Below are 15,571 nucleotides of genomic sequence, written 5' to 3'. Positions count from 1 at the left end.
GTGCTTCTTCGGTAGTCTGACTACATTCCTGCCTGACTGACTTTCTGGTTCAGGTCGCATCAGAATCATATTGCTGCATGATAATAGAATGAGAGCTCCGTCAATCTCAAGCAGGCACAGTATATGCATGAATACTAAAATATTTTAGCATTGGAATGGATTATGGTTGGAGCGAGTAATTCACCTGCTCCATTTTAACTGTCTCCGCCCACTGCATCTGGTTCCCACAGGTGGGATTCTTTTTCAAGATTGTATAATATGGAGCTGCAGTCTGAGTGCCAGAAGCCATATTGGAAAATTGCTGCTGCTGGCAGCATATATCCTGCTATTACATAAATTGCTAAATATTTGTCTTTTCCTGTCTGTCTAAAATACAGTATTTGAGCTAAACCGGAAAACTGAGTTTTTGTAAGTTTATGTCACGTTGGTGATGCTTGGTGAGCAGGAACATTTTAGCTCAGTTCTTTTGTAACTTGGCAAACTTGCTTGCCTATTTGTGAAATTTACTTATCATCAACCTTGAGTTTTGAGCAACCACTCTCCTGAATGTATTGTAAGTAGACAAATAGTCATTATGAACCAAGAAACATTTTTTAAAGTGGATTTTATTGAGAACGATATCATCTTGATTGAGATATTGAATTCTACTGTGGCTGCTCCAGTCTTCCATGTAATATAGTATTTGTTTTGTGTAGGCATTGCTAACTGTTTGTTCTGGAAAATCTATTACATTAATCCATGGAAAACTGTCAAAGGTGTTGATTCATGTTGACTTAGGTTTCTTTTCCATTGATGTTTCATCTGCTCAATCCTGTGCAAACAGCTCAATAATCTAGAAATTGGATTGGATCCAAATTAGGTCATAACCCAGGTATTGTATAGGAATAACAGGACCACAGCAAATGTGTTTATTGCGGGTGATCTGTGAGCACTAGTCATAGCCCTGGGGACAGGTCCGTCACACCAGATCAGAAAAGTAAGCCAACACCAGTCAACGATCTAAGAAAAGGTAATTGGGTGCGGGGCAAACAAGAGCAGCCCAGAGTTTAATGTAGAAGTTGAATGAGTATTCCTGCTATTCCTTGCTACACATAAAACAAATATATTTTCTTATACACTTACCTCTTTGGTGACATCCTCCAGTGATACCTTTAATATCCATTGGTACATCGATCTGGTAATTCTGAATAAAGAAGGCCTGCTGCAATCCGTATATGTTGGTTTGTATCCTAATACAGGTGTTAAGCCCAGTATTAGCTTATCAAAGGGAACTATCATCTGTTTTAGGTGGATTCTAGGGACACCTCTACAGTGAGCGATCAAATATGGCGGTGGACTTGTTTTCAATACTGTTTATTGTAACTTGTCCACTTTTTTCTTGCATCCCCCATAGGAAACGGCCACCATATGATCTAATTTCTCGGATAGAGTCTTCCTAGATAAATGCCTTCTGTTATGCTATTGAAGTTATACGCATGTGTATTAAAAAAACTTTATTAGTCAATACTTAGAATCTTCCTTGTCAAAGAGTTGCATATAGGGTGAAAGGCTTAAAATTATCTAAAGCAGCTATGTCATTCTTGATGCTTTCTATCCTGTGTGAGTGATGTGATTAAAACCAGTCATGATTCAATTAACATGCTGAATTGTAGCTAATATAATCTGATCCTCCTAAGTTACTTATGTGTGAAAGCAAAAAATAGAAATGGTAATTTCTCTTTGCTTTTCCAATTCATAGTTGTGCATCAGAGATATTGGTAAAGTTGTGTGTTACTAATTCTGAATTCAGAAACCCATAATCTGTTCAAATAGAGAGCAATCCAAGGGTTTCAATTAATCTTCTTACTGCAGTCCAGTCAGATTTTCCAAGGACTGCAGAAAAATGCAGGTCTCGACTTCTTGTGTTGATATACACACGCCAACCTATAAATCTCTGAAAATCTGAAATAACTGCTTCAAAAACCAGGCCTAAAACAGCTGACAACTCAAAAATTACATGCAAGTGAAAAACTGCCCTGAATGAATGCCAATGATCAAGACTACTGCCCCAAAGCAATTAAATAAGATTATATAGGGTTTTTGTTGCATTTGTTTTCCTGTACTCTGAAAACTTTGTAGGTATGGAATTTCTCCATCCGGAGAAGATCAAGTACATCATCCGAGGGTCGGAAGAAGGCTTCCTCAAAGCATGGTGGCAATTCCAAGACCTGTTCGAGGCCAACAGCAACTAGGGAAAAAGTGAGAGCGGGGAGAGAGCATACAGAGATACACAACTCTAAGAGGTACAAAGGGAATGGGGGAGGAAGAGAGGAGGAAATTCAGGGGAACTACAGGCAGAAGCATGAGAGAGGGAGGAGGGGCTTCACTCCCCGAACCCACAAGGCCTGCAACAGAAACCACAAAAGGAAGTGGGGGTGGAAAGGGGAGAACAGGAGCTCGAGGACAGAGCACGCAGAATGAAAGAGGGGAATACCAAGAAGGGGTCAGGGAGGGAGGGCAGGGAGAGGAGAAGGGGATGGGTGGGGGGGGGGGGGGAAAGAGAGGAAACATCAAGAGCGATTGTATGTACATAAGAACCGCATAAACTGTAAATATTGGACGCAAAGTTCATTACTTAAAACTGAAAATGCCAATAAAAATAGTTTTTAAAAAAAGAAAATGAGAGCCAAGATTTGCCGACTTAGCAGGAGACGAATTGTTATATGATCAGGATGGAGGTGTGCCTGGGGGTTGTGGTAGTGCAAAGCCAAGGTTCGCTGACTTCGGAAGAGCATACAGGAAACTGGGCGGGATTCTCCCTTCTGAGGACTTAGTCCCCACGCCCGCCGGGAAACGGGCTGGGATCACTCTGGACTTTTTCCTAGAAAGTCCGGGATGATTCTCCGTCTTCAAGGGGGTTAACAGGGTCCCGGTGTGCGTCCCGCAGCTCCTGCTGTCGGCAGGGCCCTTCAGTTACGCCCATGGGTCCGCGCATGCGCGCGCCGGCCGTCTTCGCGCCAGCCCCCGCGCAACATTGCAGAGCCCTACAGGGGCCTGGTGCGGAGGGACATAGGCCCCCCACTAAATGAGGCTCCCCCCGAGTCAGATCCCCCGCACACCCACCAGGACCCCGCAGCCAGAATGCCGAAGTCCCGTTGGGTGGGACCACATGTGAACCACGGCGAACCCTCGACCCGTCGAGCGCGGAGAATCGCCTCGGGGTGCTTTCAATGGCCCCCGACCAGCGGCACATCAATCACGCGCGACTGGCGGCGATTCTGCGGTCGGCGGAGAATCGCGTGCTGGCGTGGGAGCCTATTTTGGGTAATTCCCCACCCCTGCGCCAAGCACGATTTCGGCGCAGAGAGTCGGAGAATCCTGCCCTCTGTTTTTGTATGATCAAGGTGTAACATGAGAAAAGAAGATGTAAGTTGATGATAATGACTATCGTCATACTGTAACATGCCACGCTGGTAATTGACATCAGCTGACACTCCGGGAGTTGGACCGTGGATCTCTCAAGCACAGTTTATGCATTGAGCAGAACTAGCATCTGCTACTGTTTTACCGGTGTGAGGTTCGGGCAGAACAGGCAGTGGAGACCGTCTTCAGTCAAATCAAAGGAGGAAGGAGATGAGGATGAAGTGAAAGAGGGACAAAGGGGCCTGCCGTGGAGCCTAAAGTTATAAATTCAAACGAACGCTGTACGTTCATTTGTTTGCAGTTAGGGACGGTAGAGTCCCTGGTTTCTTTCTGAGGTAGTGATTTTATTGGGGCAACCTGGCTACCTGAGACCTGCTTTTCCACTGCCTCCCCATCTGAGCACCATACCAGGTGCTTCCATGGATCCCTCCACTAAGTGCGATCGAGTGTATGTGGTTTGAGCACGACTTTTTTCCCTTGTCTCCGTGACATTAAACTGAGTCTTGCCTCTAGGGTCTGTGGGGTGGAAATGTCATGTTGCAGACCCCGGGGGTGAAGGTCGGGAGCTGCTGTCTCAATTCCCTCAAGCATAATACTAGTGATAGTTGTTTTGGGAGTCAAATGCCTTCATTTGTTTCATATGCTACCCACCCGGCTTTCCTGGAATCCCCCAACACCCAGTAAACAGATGGGCTAGCCTTATCTACCACCAGGTAAGTCCTGCATATCTGGGGGATAGGAATGTGCCTGGTTGGAGGACTTGGAGCATTATCTTCTGCCTGACCTCATACTCCATGGGGTTCACCTTTCCATCAAAGTGTGCCTTACTATGTTTCTTTCTTTTTCCCATTTTAATGGCTGCTGCTAGTTGTGCAGCTTGAACATTTTCCAGCAGAGTTTTGACTGCAGTCTCATGGCTAAGGGCTGCAAGCTTGGGTTTGGATAAATCCAGCCCTAGCAGGAGTTCCCTCTCATGGGTCACCCTGTCATGCACATGGGGCGTGAATCTGGTAGAACTGGAAACTGAGTTCTATATTATCATGATGACAAATGGCAGGACGTCGTTCCAAGTACGATTATTCTGCTGGACGGTCTTTGAGGGTACAGTTCATCCTTTGCACTATCCCACTTTATTGAGGATGATTGTGGAATTTTTGCTTGATTCCAAATAACCTGGGCGGTGAAGTGAGTGCCTTGACCCCAATCAATACCACGAGGGAGCCCCCATCTGGTGAAGATTTGCTACACAAGGATATTTGCCGTGACTTTGGCCATATTGGTTCTAGTGGGGAAGGCTTCGACACATTTACCAAATGTATCCATGACGATCAGGATGTATTTGTAACCTCCCGTGCTGGGCGGCATGGGACCGATGAAATCAATTTGCAGATTTGTCCAGGTGCTTTCTAAGGGGCAGGTGTGCCTCCGTTCTCCCTTGTGGGTATACTTGCCGGGATTGTTTTGGGTGCAGAATATGCAGTTTGGACGAAACACTGCATGTTTTTGCCTATGTTTGGCCACCAGCCAAACCTGGGATAGATCCCATCCGGACCTGGGGACCTGTCCACCTTAATGCCTTTTAGAATACCCAAAACTTCCCCCTTCCTTATGTCGACTTGACCTAGAGTATTTAAACATCCATCCCTAGCTCAACATCCGTCATGTCCCTCTCCTTGGTGAATACCGATGCAAAGTACTCATTACGAATCTCACCCATTTCCTCTGACTCCACGCATATAAATTCGCTCTTTTGTCTTTGAATGGGCCAATCCTTTCTCTAGTTACCCTCTTGCTCCTTATATACGAAAAAAGGCTTTGGGATTTTCCTTAACCCTGTTAGCCAAAGATATTTCATGACCCTTTTTCGCCCTCCTTATTGCGCATTTGAGATTTGTCCTACTTTCCTGATATTCCTCCAAAGCTTCATCAGTTTTAAGTTGCCTACATAAGATATAGGAGTGGAAGTAAGGCCATTCGGCCCATCGAGTCCACTCCACCATTCAATCATGGCTGATTTCAACTCCATTTACCCGCTCTCTCTCCATAGACCTTAATTCCTCAAGAAATCAAGAATTTATCAACTTCTGTCTTAAAGACACTCAACGTCCCGGCCTCCACCGCCCTCTGTGGCAATGAATTCCACAGACCCACCACTCTCTGGATGAAGAAATTTCTCCTCATCTCTGTTCTAAAGTGACTCCCTTTTATTCTAAGGCTGTGCCCCCGGGTCCTAGTCTCCCCTGCTAATGGAAACAACTTCACTACGTCCACCCTATCTAAGCCATTCATTATCTTGTAAGTTTCTATTAGATCTCCCCTCAAGCTCCTAAACTCCAATGAATATAATCCCAGGATCCTCAGACGTTCATCGTATGTTAGGCCTACCATTCCTGGGATCATCCGTGTGAATCTCCGCTGGACCCGCTCCAGTGCCAGTATGTCCTTCCTGAGTTGTGGGGCCCAAAATTGCTCACAGTATTCTAAATGGGGCCTAACTAATGCTTTATAAAGCTTCAGAAGTACATCCCTGCTTTTATATTCCAAGCCTCTTGAGATAAATGACAACATTGCATTTGCTTTCTTAATTACGGACTCAACCTGCAAGTTTACCTTTAGAGAATCCTGGACTAGGACTCCCAAGTCCCTTTGCACTTCAGCATTATGAATTTTGTCACCGTTTAGAAAATAGTCCATGCCTCTATTCTCTTTTCCAAAGTGCAAGACCTCGTACTTGCCCACATTGAATTTCATCAGCCATTTCTTGGACCACTCTGCTAAACTGTCTAAATCTTTCTGCAGCCTCCCCACCTCCTCCATACTACCTGCCCCTCCACCTATCTTTGTTTCATCGGCAAACTTAGCCAGAATGCCCCCAGTCCCGTCATCTAGATCCTTAATATATAAAGAGAACAGCTGTGGCCCCAACACTGAACCCTGCGGGACACCACTCGTCACCGGTTGCCATTCCGAAAAATAACCTTTTATCCCAACTTTCTGCCTGACAGCCAATCGTCAATCCATGTTAGTACCTTGCCTCGAATACCATGGGCCCTTATTTTACTCAGCAGTCTCCCGTGAGGCACCTTATCAAAAGCCTTTTGGAAGTCAAGATAGATAACATCCATTGGCTCTCCTTGGTCTAACCTATTTGTTATCTCTTCAAAGAACTCTAACAGGTTTGTCAGGCACGACCTCCCCATACTAAATCCATGCTGACTTGTCCTAATCCGACCCTGCACTTCCAAGAATTTAGAAATCTCATCCTTAACAATGGATTCTAGAATCTTGCCAACAACCGAGGTTAGGCTAATTGGCCTATAATTTTCCATCTTTTTCCTTGTTCCCTTCTTGAACAGGGGGGTTACAACAGCGATTTTCCAATCCTCTGGGACTTTCCCTGACTCCAGTGACTTTTGAAAGATCATAACTAACGCCTCCACTATTTCTTCAGCTATCTCCTTTAGAACTCTAGGATGTAGCCCATCTGGGCCCGGAGATTTATCAATTTTTAGACCTCTTAGTTTCTGTAGCATCTTATGTGTGCTTCATTTTTCATCTTAGCTAGTCTCACAATTCCACCCGTTATCCATGGTTCCCTAATCTTGCCATTTCTATCCCTCATTTTCACAGGGACATATCTGTCCCGCACTCTAATCAACCTTTCCTTAAAAGACTCCCACATTTCAAATGTGGATTTACCCTTAAACAGCTGCTCCCAATCCACATTCCCTAGCTCCTACCGAATTTTGTTATACTTGGCCTTTCCCCAATGTAGCACTCTTCCTTTCGGACCACTCTCGTCTTTGTCCATGAGTATTCTAAAACTTACGGAATTGTGATCGCTATTCCCAAAGTAATCACCGACTGAAACTTCAACCACCTGGCCGAGATCATTCCCCAATACCAGGTCCAGTATGGCCCCTTCCAGAGTTGGACTATTTACATACTGCTCTAAAAAACTCTCCTGGATGCTCCTTACAAATTCTGCTCCATCTACACCGCCAACACTACATGAGTCCCATTCAATGTTGGGGAAGTTAAAATCTCCCATCATGACCACCCTATTGCTCCTACATTTTTCTGTAATCTGACTACATATTTGTACCTCTACTTCACGCTCACTTTTGGGAGGCCTGTAGTAAAGTCCCAACAATGTTACTGCACCCTTCCTATTTCTTAGCTCTACCCATATTGCCTCAGTGCTCGAATCCTCCATCGTGCCCTCCTTAATCACAGCTGTGATATCATCTCTGATCAGTAATGCAACTCCTCCACCCCTTTTACCTTCCTCTCTATCCCTCCTGAAGCATCTATACCCTGGGATATTTAGTTGCCAGTCTTGCCCTTCCCTCAACCAAGTCTCAGTAATACCAATAACATCTCAACCAAGTCTCAGTAATACCAATAACATCATATTCCCAGGTACTAATCCAAGCCCTAAATTCATCTGCCTTACCTGCTACACTTCTCGCATTAAAACAAATGCACCTCAGACCACAGGTCTCTTTGCGTTCATCATCTCTTCCCTGTCTACTCTTCCCCTTAGTCACATTGAGTTTATTATCTAGTACCTTACTGGCTTTAGTTGCTGCCTCTTTACTGACCTCTAACTTCCTAATCTGGTTCCCATCTCCCTGCCACATTAGTTTAAAAGCTCCCCAACAGTGTTAGCAAAAGCACCCTCTAGGACATTGGTTCCAGTCCTGCCCAGGTGTAGACCATCCAATTTGTAATGGTCCCACTGCCCCCAGACCCGGTTCCAATGTCCCAAAAATCTAAACCCCTCCCTCCTGCACCATCTCTCAAGCCACGTATTCATTCAGACTATTCTTGAATTTCTACTCTGACTGTCTCGTGGCACTGCTAGCAATCCTGAGATTACTACCTTTGAGGTCCTACTTTTTAACTTATCTCCTAACTCCCTAAATTCTGATTGTAGGACCTCATCCCGTTTTTAACCTGTATCGTTGGTGCCTATGCACCACGACAACTGGCTGTTCACCCTCCCCATTCAGTATGTCCTGCAGCCGATCTCAGACATCCCTGACCCGTGCACCCGGGAGGCAACATACCATTCGGGAGTCTCGTTTTCGACCACTGAAACGCCAGTCTACTGCCCTTACGATTGAATCCCCTAGGACTATAGCCCTGCCAGTCTTTTTCCCGCCCTTCTGTGCAGCAGAGCCAGCCACGGTGCCATAATCCTGGCTACTACTGCCTTCCCCTGGTGAGTCATCTCCCCCAACAGTATCCAAAACGGTATACCTGTTTTGGAGGGAGATAACCGCAGGGGACACCTGCACTGCCTTCCTGCTCTTTCTCTGCCTTTTGGTCACCCAGTCCCTGTCTCCCTCACCAATCTTAATCTGCGGTGTGACCAACTCACTGAACGTGCTATCCACCACTTCCTCAGCATCGCGGATGCTCCAAAATCCGCAGCTCCAGAGCCGTCATGCAGTCTAACAGGAGCTGCAACTGGACACACTTCCCGCACATGAAGGAGTCAGGAGCATCGGCCGCGTCCCTGAACTCCCACATTGAGCACGAGGAGCATAACACGGGTCTGGGATCTCCTGCCATTTTTACACTTTACCTTAACCGATTACAAATATAATATCAAATAATGAATAAGTGAAAAGAATAAAGATTTTACTTAGTGTTAAATTTCTCCCAGCTACTGCTAATTGGAGCACTTTCCTTACCAGCCAATCAGGTCACTGCTTTGCTGTGATGTCACTCTTCCCGACAGACCCCTGCTCCCGCCGAAAAACTGAAGGCTGCTTCTCCTGCAGTTGTGTCCCCGCCGCTCTCCTCGCGCTCTTTTATCCTGTGTCCCCGCCACTCTCCTCGCGCTCTTTCACTATGTCCCCGCCGCTCTCGCGCTCTTTCACTGTGTTCCCGCCGCTCTCCTCGCGCTCTTTCACTGTGTCCCCACCACTCTCCTCGAGCTCTTTCACTGAGTCCCCGCCGCTCTCCTCACGCTCTTTCACTGTGCCCCTGCCGCTCTCCTCGCGCTCTTTTATCTTGTGTCCCCACCGCTCTCCTCGCGCTCTTTCACTATGTCCCCGCCGCTCTCGCGCTCTTTCACTGTGTTCCCGCCGCTCTCCTCGCGCTCTTTCACTGTGTCCCCACCACTCTCCTCGAGCTCTTTCACTGAGTCCCCGCCGCTCTCCTCGCGCTCTTTCACTGTGCCCCTGCCGCTCTCCTCGCGCTCTTTTATCTTGTGTCTCCGCCGCTCTCCTCGCGCTCTTTCACTGTGTCTCCGCCACTCTCCTCGCGCCCTTTCACTGTGTCTCCGGCGCTCTCCTCGCACTCTTTCACTCCGCAGCTCAAGTTGTTGGCTAGGAAGGCGGGGGATCGGGTATGCTTTACCGCGATGTCGCGGCCTGGCAGCATGAGGGTCCAGCGCACTATACAGTTTTGGCTAACTGTCCCATCTTTAATCCGGCTGTTCAACAGTAACTGTATGGGGGTGTGCTCCATGAGAACGGTTATAGGATTCAGGCCAAAGATATAGCTAAAATGTTGCACTGCCCAGAAAACTGCCAAAAGGTGCTTCTTGCACACTGAGAAACGCTATCCAAATGCGGTTATGAGCCGGGAGGCATTGGCCACCAGTCTCCCGTGGCGCTCCTGCAGAAGTACAGCTGCAAGTGTGCTGACCATGGTCGCTACTTCCAGCGTGAAGGGAGGGTCTGGGTTAAGTGCTGGGGCCTGCGGTGGGGCCTGTTTTAGCTCTGAGACAGCCTGTGTGTGGTGCTCAGTCCGCTCCCATTAGGAGGTCTGAAAGGGTGGTGAAACGGTCAATATGATTTTGGCAGGACCCCACTAAGCCTAGAAAAGAGGGCAACGAGCTCATTCCCTTTGCAGGGGAAGACATGTTACCGACTCAATCTGCTCCCTTTCTATTTCGTGCTTCCCCTCGGTCACTACTGTTCCCAATTACGAGACTTGTGATCTCATAATCTGGACTTTCTTGGGGTTTATGTTTAGGCCTTGTGTCGTGAGGAGGTTCAGCAGTTATTTCAACAGTTTAAGATGTTCGCCCCTGGTTTCGGTCTGGAGGAGGAGATCATCTACATGCTGAACCAAACATTCGGGTTTTGAAAACCCTTCCAGACCCTTTGCGAGTCACGGGTGAAATATGGAGGGCGAGTTATTTTCTTCCACATGAAATCTGAACCCAGGATATGTTCTGCTTTGGGGTGGAGGTTGACCAAGAAGGTGGTGATAGCACACCACAGATGGGATTCTCTGTTTGATAAGTTTGATGAGACTAAGTGCTAACGGGACTGAAAGGGGGGTGCTCCCTGGTGCCAATGGGGGCACCAGAGCCGGAGCCATGCAGGACATGCTAATCGGCCAGCAATCACGCCACATGAAACTAGTCCAATTCCAACCGATGCTGGGGTTGGGATTGGTACTGGCGAGCCTGACAAACTGGAGCTGCATAGAGGTACTTCACCCCTCCACATACATACATTCCAACCAAATGATGACACCACGGAGAAGGGCCCCGAAGTTCTCAGACACAGAACTGGAGATACTGTCGGATGCTGTGAAGGGGAGGTGGGACTCCCTCTTCCCCGGGCTAGGGAGGAAGCTGCCACCCGCCGATGTCATCCAGGCATGGGCAGAAGTGCCAGAGGTGTTCAGCACCTTAGGCCCCCCAGCGAGGACCGGCCAGCAGCTCCAGAAGAAATTGCACAACATCCTCAGGGCAGCCTAGGTGAGTCACCACCTCCATGCCGGTGGCACCACCCTCGTCCCACACACCCCACCACCTCGCCCCCACCAGCCCCATGCGGCCCCCACCAGGCAAACAGGTAGGCCCCCCCACCCCCCCCAGGCCAGCTAGGGTGAGTCCCACCTCCATGCACATGGCACCACCCCTGTCCCTCACTCCTCAACCTCCCAGCCCCCATGATTGCTTTCACTAGGCTGTGATTGACAGTGTCATGACACACTCAGATGTCTGCATTCATCTCCCTTCACTCTTGAATGGCACTGAAGTACCCAGCTGTAAAACTAACCAGTTAAGTTCATTATGTGCTCTCACTTCCTCTTTTTCTCTGAAGGAAGTATTTAACTGTCTGATGTGGTTCAGTAGCTGTCAATCATAGCTGGATGTTTATAAACATTGCGGATAGTTTCACAGCCGTGTACTTCAAAGCAAAATTTATGAATGACAGTTCCTGAACCACATCAAAGGCAGTTCAGTGCTTTCTGCAGAGAAAAAGAGGAAGTGCACTTAAAGCACTTAACTGGCAGAGGTCTCTCTTATGGGGGACTTCCAGACATGGGTCTTCTTACGGGAGCATCGGAAGGTGCCGGTCCTGTTTTTTGCCAGACTCTGGATTCACCACTCAATCGCGAATCACCCTTCCAGCATTGCGAAATGGAGAATCCAACCCACAATGTCTTTTCCAGTTCTTTGCCTCGCATTATTGATTGCCAAATCTCATCCTCTCAGGGACCAATACTCATTTTTAGCTACTCTCTTATATTTGTAAAGCCTTTTTCTAATTTCTCTATTATTTTATTCATCATCATTGCTAGTTTCTAAAGTGTTTCCAATCTTCCAGGCTACCACTACCATTAATCTTCACATCATTGACTGCATTTTCTTTCAATTTGATACTATCCTTAACTTTCTTTGTCACAGGTGGTGCACCCTCCCATGTCGAGGCTCTCTTTCATAATGAAATCTATCTTTTTGAGAGTTATAAAATATTTCCATAAATGTTTGCCACTGATTCTCAACTGGTCTTACCTTTTTACTATTTTCTCAGTCCACTTTAGCCAACTCTATTGTCAGACTTTTTATTTAAGTCTGACAGGTTTCTCACCCACACTGAAGTTGAAATTCAATCATGTTATGTTGAGTATTCCCTGTAAGATCCTTTACAATGACATAATTATTTAATCCTGTCTCATTGCACACTGCCAGATCTAAAACAGCGTGTTCTTGATTGGCTCCAGAATGTGTTATTCTAATAAACTGTACTGAATAAATACCAGGAACTCATCCTCAAGGCAAACTTCACGACTTTAATTCAGCATATCAATTTGATGATTAAAATTACCCATGATTATACTCATACCTTTCTTATAAACCCTTACTATTTTTTGATTATACTCTGTCTTACAGTGTATCAACTATTAGGGGGCCTATAAACTACTCCCACTAGTGAATATTTCCCTTACTTTTCTTATTTCCACAGAAACTGATTCGACATCTTGATCTTCCCAGCCAAATTATTTATCACGACTGTACTGATCTCATTCTTTATTGACAGAGCTACCCCACCTCCTTTTCTTTTCTTCTGGTCTTTCTGTAGTGTCACATATCCGTGAAAATTCAGTTCCCAGCCTTAGTCACCTTGCAACCTCCCCTCTGTAATGGCTAACTTGTCATACCTATTTATTTGTGCTATCAGTTCACCCATCCTGTTATGAATGTGGTGTGCATTCAGATAAAGAGCCTTTAATTTTGTCATTTTTGCCATATTATGCTTTTTTGTACAGTCCCTTCCTGTTGCACCCTGATTATCATTACCCATATTGGTACTGTGCACTATTGCCTTATCCATTCTCATTAACTTTCTAAATCTCCCCCCACTTGAACATCCTAGTTATATAATTTGCCGAGATACCAATCCATGCACAGTTCAAGTAAAAGCAAAACCAGTGGTCTCTCATCTGAGACCCTTGCAGAAAAACTTTGTGTTGGAAAATGAGGTTCAGGGAGTCAATTAACCCTATATTCCCTTTTTCCCAAATCTCTGAAATGATAATCCTTTTTGGTGATAGTGCCTATTGATTAGTGCCCAGTTTTTTTTTTGTCAGTGAAGGCCTAAACCACAATTCCCCTACCAAGTCAACTGCTTTTACCCAGGGTGCATTAAATAACAGCATTAACTACATAATTCAGTACAACAATACAATTAAAGAAGTGTACATTAGCTATGGAATTTGAGTTCTTGTTAATTAGTTTTTTTTAAAAACCTTTTTGTGAGGGCCACGAAGAATCCAGCACGAGTTTTAAGGATACAAAGTAATAACATTTATTTACAATAAACATATATATATATATAACAGCAGCAGCAACTTCCCTTGCTGCACACTCCTTCCTGCTGGTTCCAAACTGGCCAGCTTTATTTATACTTGGAGTTTACGAATGGTTTCTCCGCCCCCCTCATTGGGGAAGCTCATACTCCCACAGGATTGTGGGATTGTCATTAGTCCCCAGCCAATGGTAAGCAGGCAGGTTATAACATCCCTCCCCCCCAAAGTCCAAGGAATCCACCGAAGACCCAGGCGAAGGAGAGCGTCGGACTCGTTTTGCCGCAGGCCGGACACCATTTGCACGCGGCGCTGGATCAGGCGGCGTGTAACGAGGTGGAGACCGGCACTTCCGTGATGAACGGTGTAACGGTTGTACATCCACGGCCCGTGGACCCGAGGATTCCCCCTCTGATGCGTCCTGTGTCTCCATCTCGGAGTCAGAGTCTGCTGCATCTGTCATGTCAGCGTCTCTATCTCCATTCGGTTCTGTAACGACTTGCGCAGCCTTTGAGTGAGGCACCAGTGGAAGATTGTGAGGACTACCTTTCCTTGTCTCTGGTCTCTGCGGCTGTAGAAATGAGCTCCGGGGGCGGGGAATCTTTTGAGGGGATAGTCTTCTGGACCGAACGTGGTCTACATGTTTGCGCTGGAGACGACCCTGGGCTTGCACCTTGTGAGATATAGCGCCCGTTTGGCAAAAGATTACGCCAGGAACCCACTGGGCACCACCAGAAAAATTCCGAACGACCACTGGGTCACTGGGCGCAAACTGCGGAATCAGCCGATGTCGAGAAAATCCCTGTCCCTGCCGTTCTGGTGTGCGGCTGACAAATCCCAAATTTCTTTACCCGTCAGTCTGGCCTCAATAAAAGTCGAGATGGATTTGCAGGTACAGCATTAGTTATTTTATTTGGCTTGCAAGCCTGATTCATCTCAGAGGCATAAGACACATCTAGTCTCCTACACCCCGGAAAGCGAATGAACAGAGACAAAGTGATCTCTGCAAATCAATTCAAATGGTATCAAGTTTCACATACACGATTCGCATAGGTCATCCTATATCCCTCCTGACCTGGCCATACATTCTGATTGGCTCACTTCCAATCCCTTCCTCTGGCCCCTATTACCCAGCATCCTTTTCTCCTCCTTTGGTGGACACACCTCCTCCTTGCTTTGCCAAGTCTGAAATCCTTTGTCTGTGAACTCACCAGAATGAGACTGGCCTATCTCTACATTACAGTAACTAATATCTCTCAAGTAACTATTTTATATCACATTCGTCACGGCGTACTTTTGTGCCAATGTCCGGGAAAACCATACTAAGGCGGGTGCGAAGTCTCCGGCCCATTAGGAGTTCTGCGGGAGCTACCCCAGTCACCGCATGGGGGGTGGTCCTATACGCAAACAAAAAGCAAGCCAGTGTCGTGTCCATTGATCCGGAAGACTGCTTCTTTAGGCCTCTTTTGAATGTCTGCACTGCGCGCTCTGCCAACCCATTTGAAGCCGGGTGGTAAGGGGCAGTGCGGATATGGCGGATGCCGTTCATCTTCATGAACCTCGCAAACTCCTCACTCGTGAATGGAGTGCCGTTATCCATGACCAGCACCTCGGGGAGGCCATGCGTACTAAAGGACAAACGCATCTTTTCAATTGTTGCGCAGGACTTTGTCCCCTACATCTTATGCACCTCTAGCCATTTAGACTGGGCGTCGATTAATAGAAGGAACATGGATCCTTGAAAAGGGCCTGCGAAATCTGCATGCAAGCGTGCCCGAGGCCGCCCTGGCCATTCCCAGTGATGTAGGGGCGCAGCCGGCAGAAGCTTCTGATGCTCCTGGCAAATGGAGCAGTTTTGGGCCACCTTCTCAATGTCGGTGTCGAGGCCTGGCCACCAGACATAACTCCGGGCCAACATTTTCATTTTGGTCACACCTGGATGCCCATTGTGCAAGTCTCTTAGTATCAGCTCCTGGCCTTTTTCCGGGACAATCACTCGCGTCCCCCACAAGAGGATGCCGTCTTCCACGCTGAATTCTGACAGCTTGGAGGAAAATGCCCGCAACTCGCCTGGGAGCTGTCTATGCTGCCCACCATACAGGAC

This window comes from Scyliorhinus torazame, chromosome 11 (genome assembly GCF_047496885.1).
Source record: "Scyliorhinus torazame isolate Kashiwa2021f chromosome 11, sScyTor2.1, whole genome shotgun sequence".
Taxonomy (NCBI): Eukaryota; Metazoa; Chordata; class Chondrichthyes; order Carcharhiniformes; family Scyliorhinidae; genus Scyliorhinus; species Scyliorhinus torazame.
The sequence above is the reverse complement of the archived record's forward strand: the minus strand, read 5'-3'. Positions refer to the sequence as shown.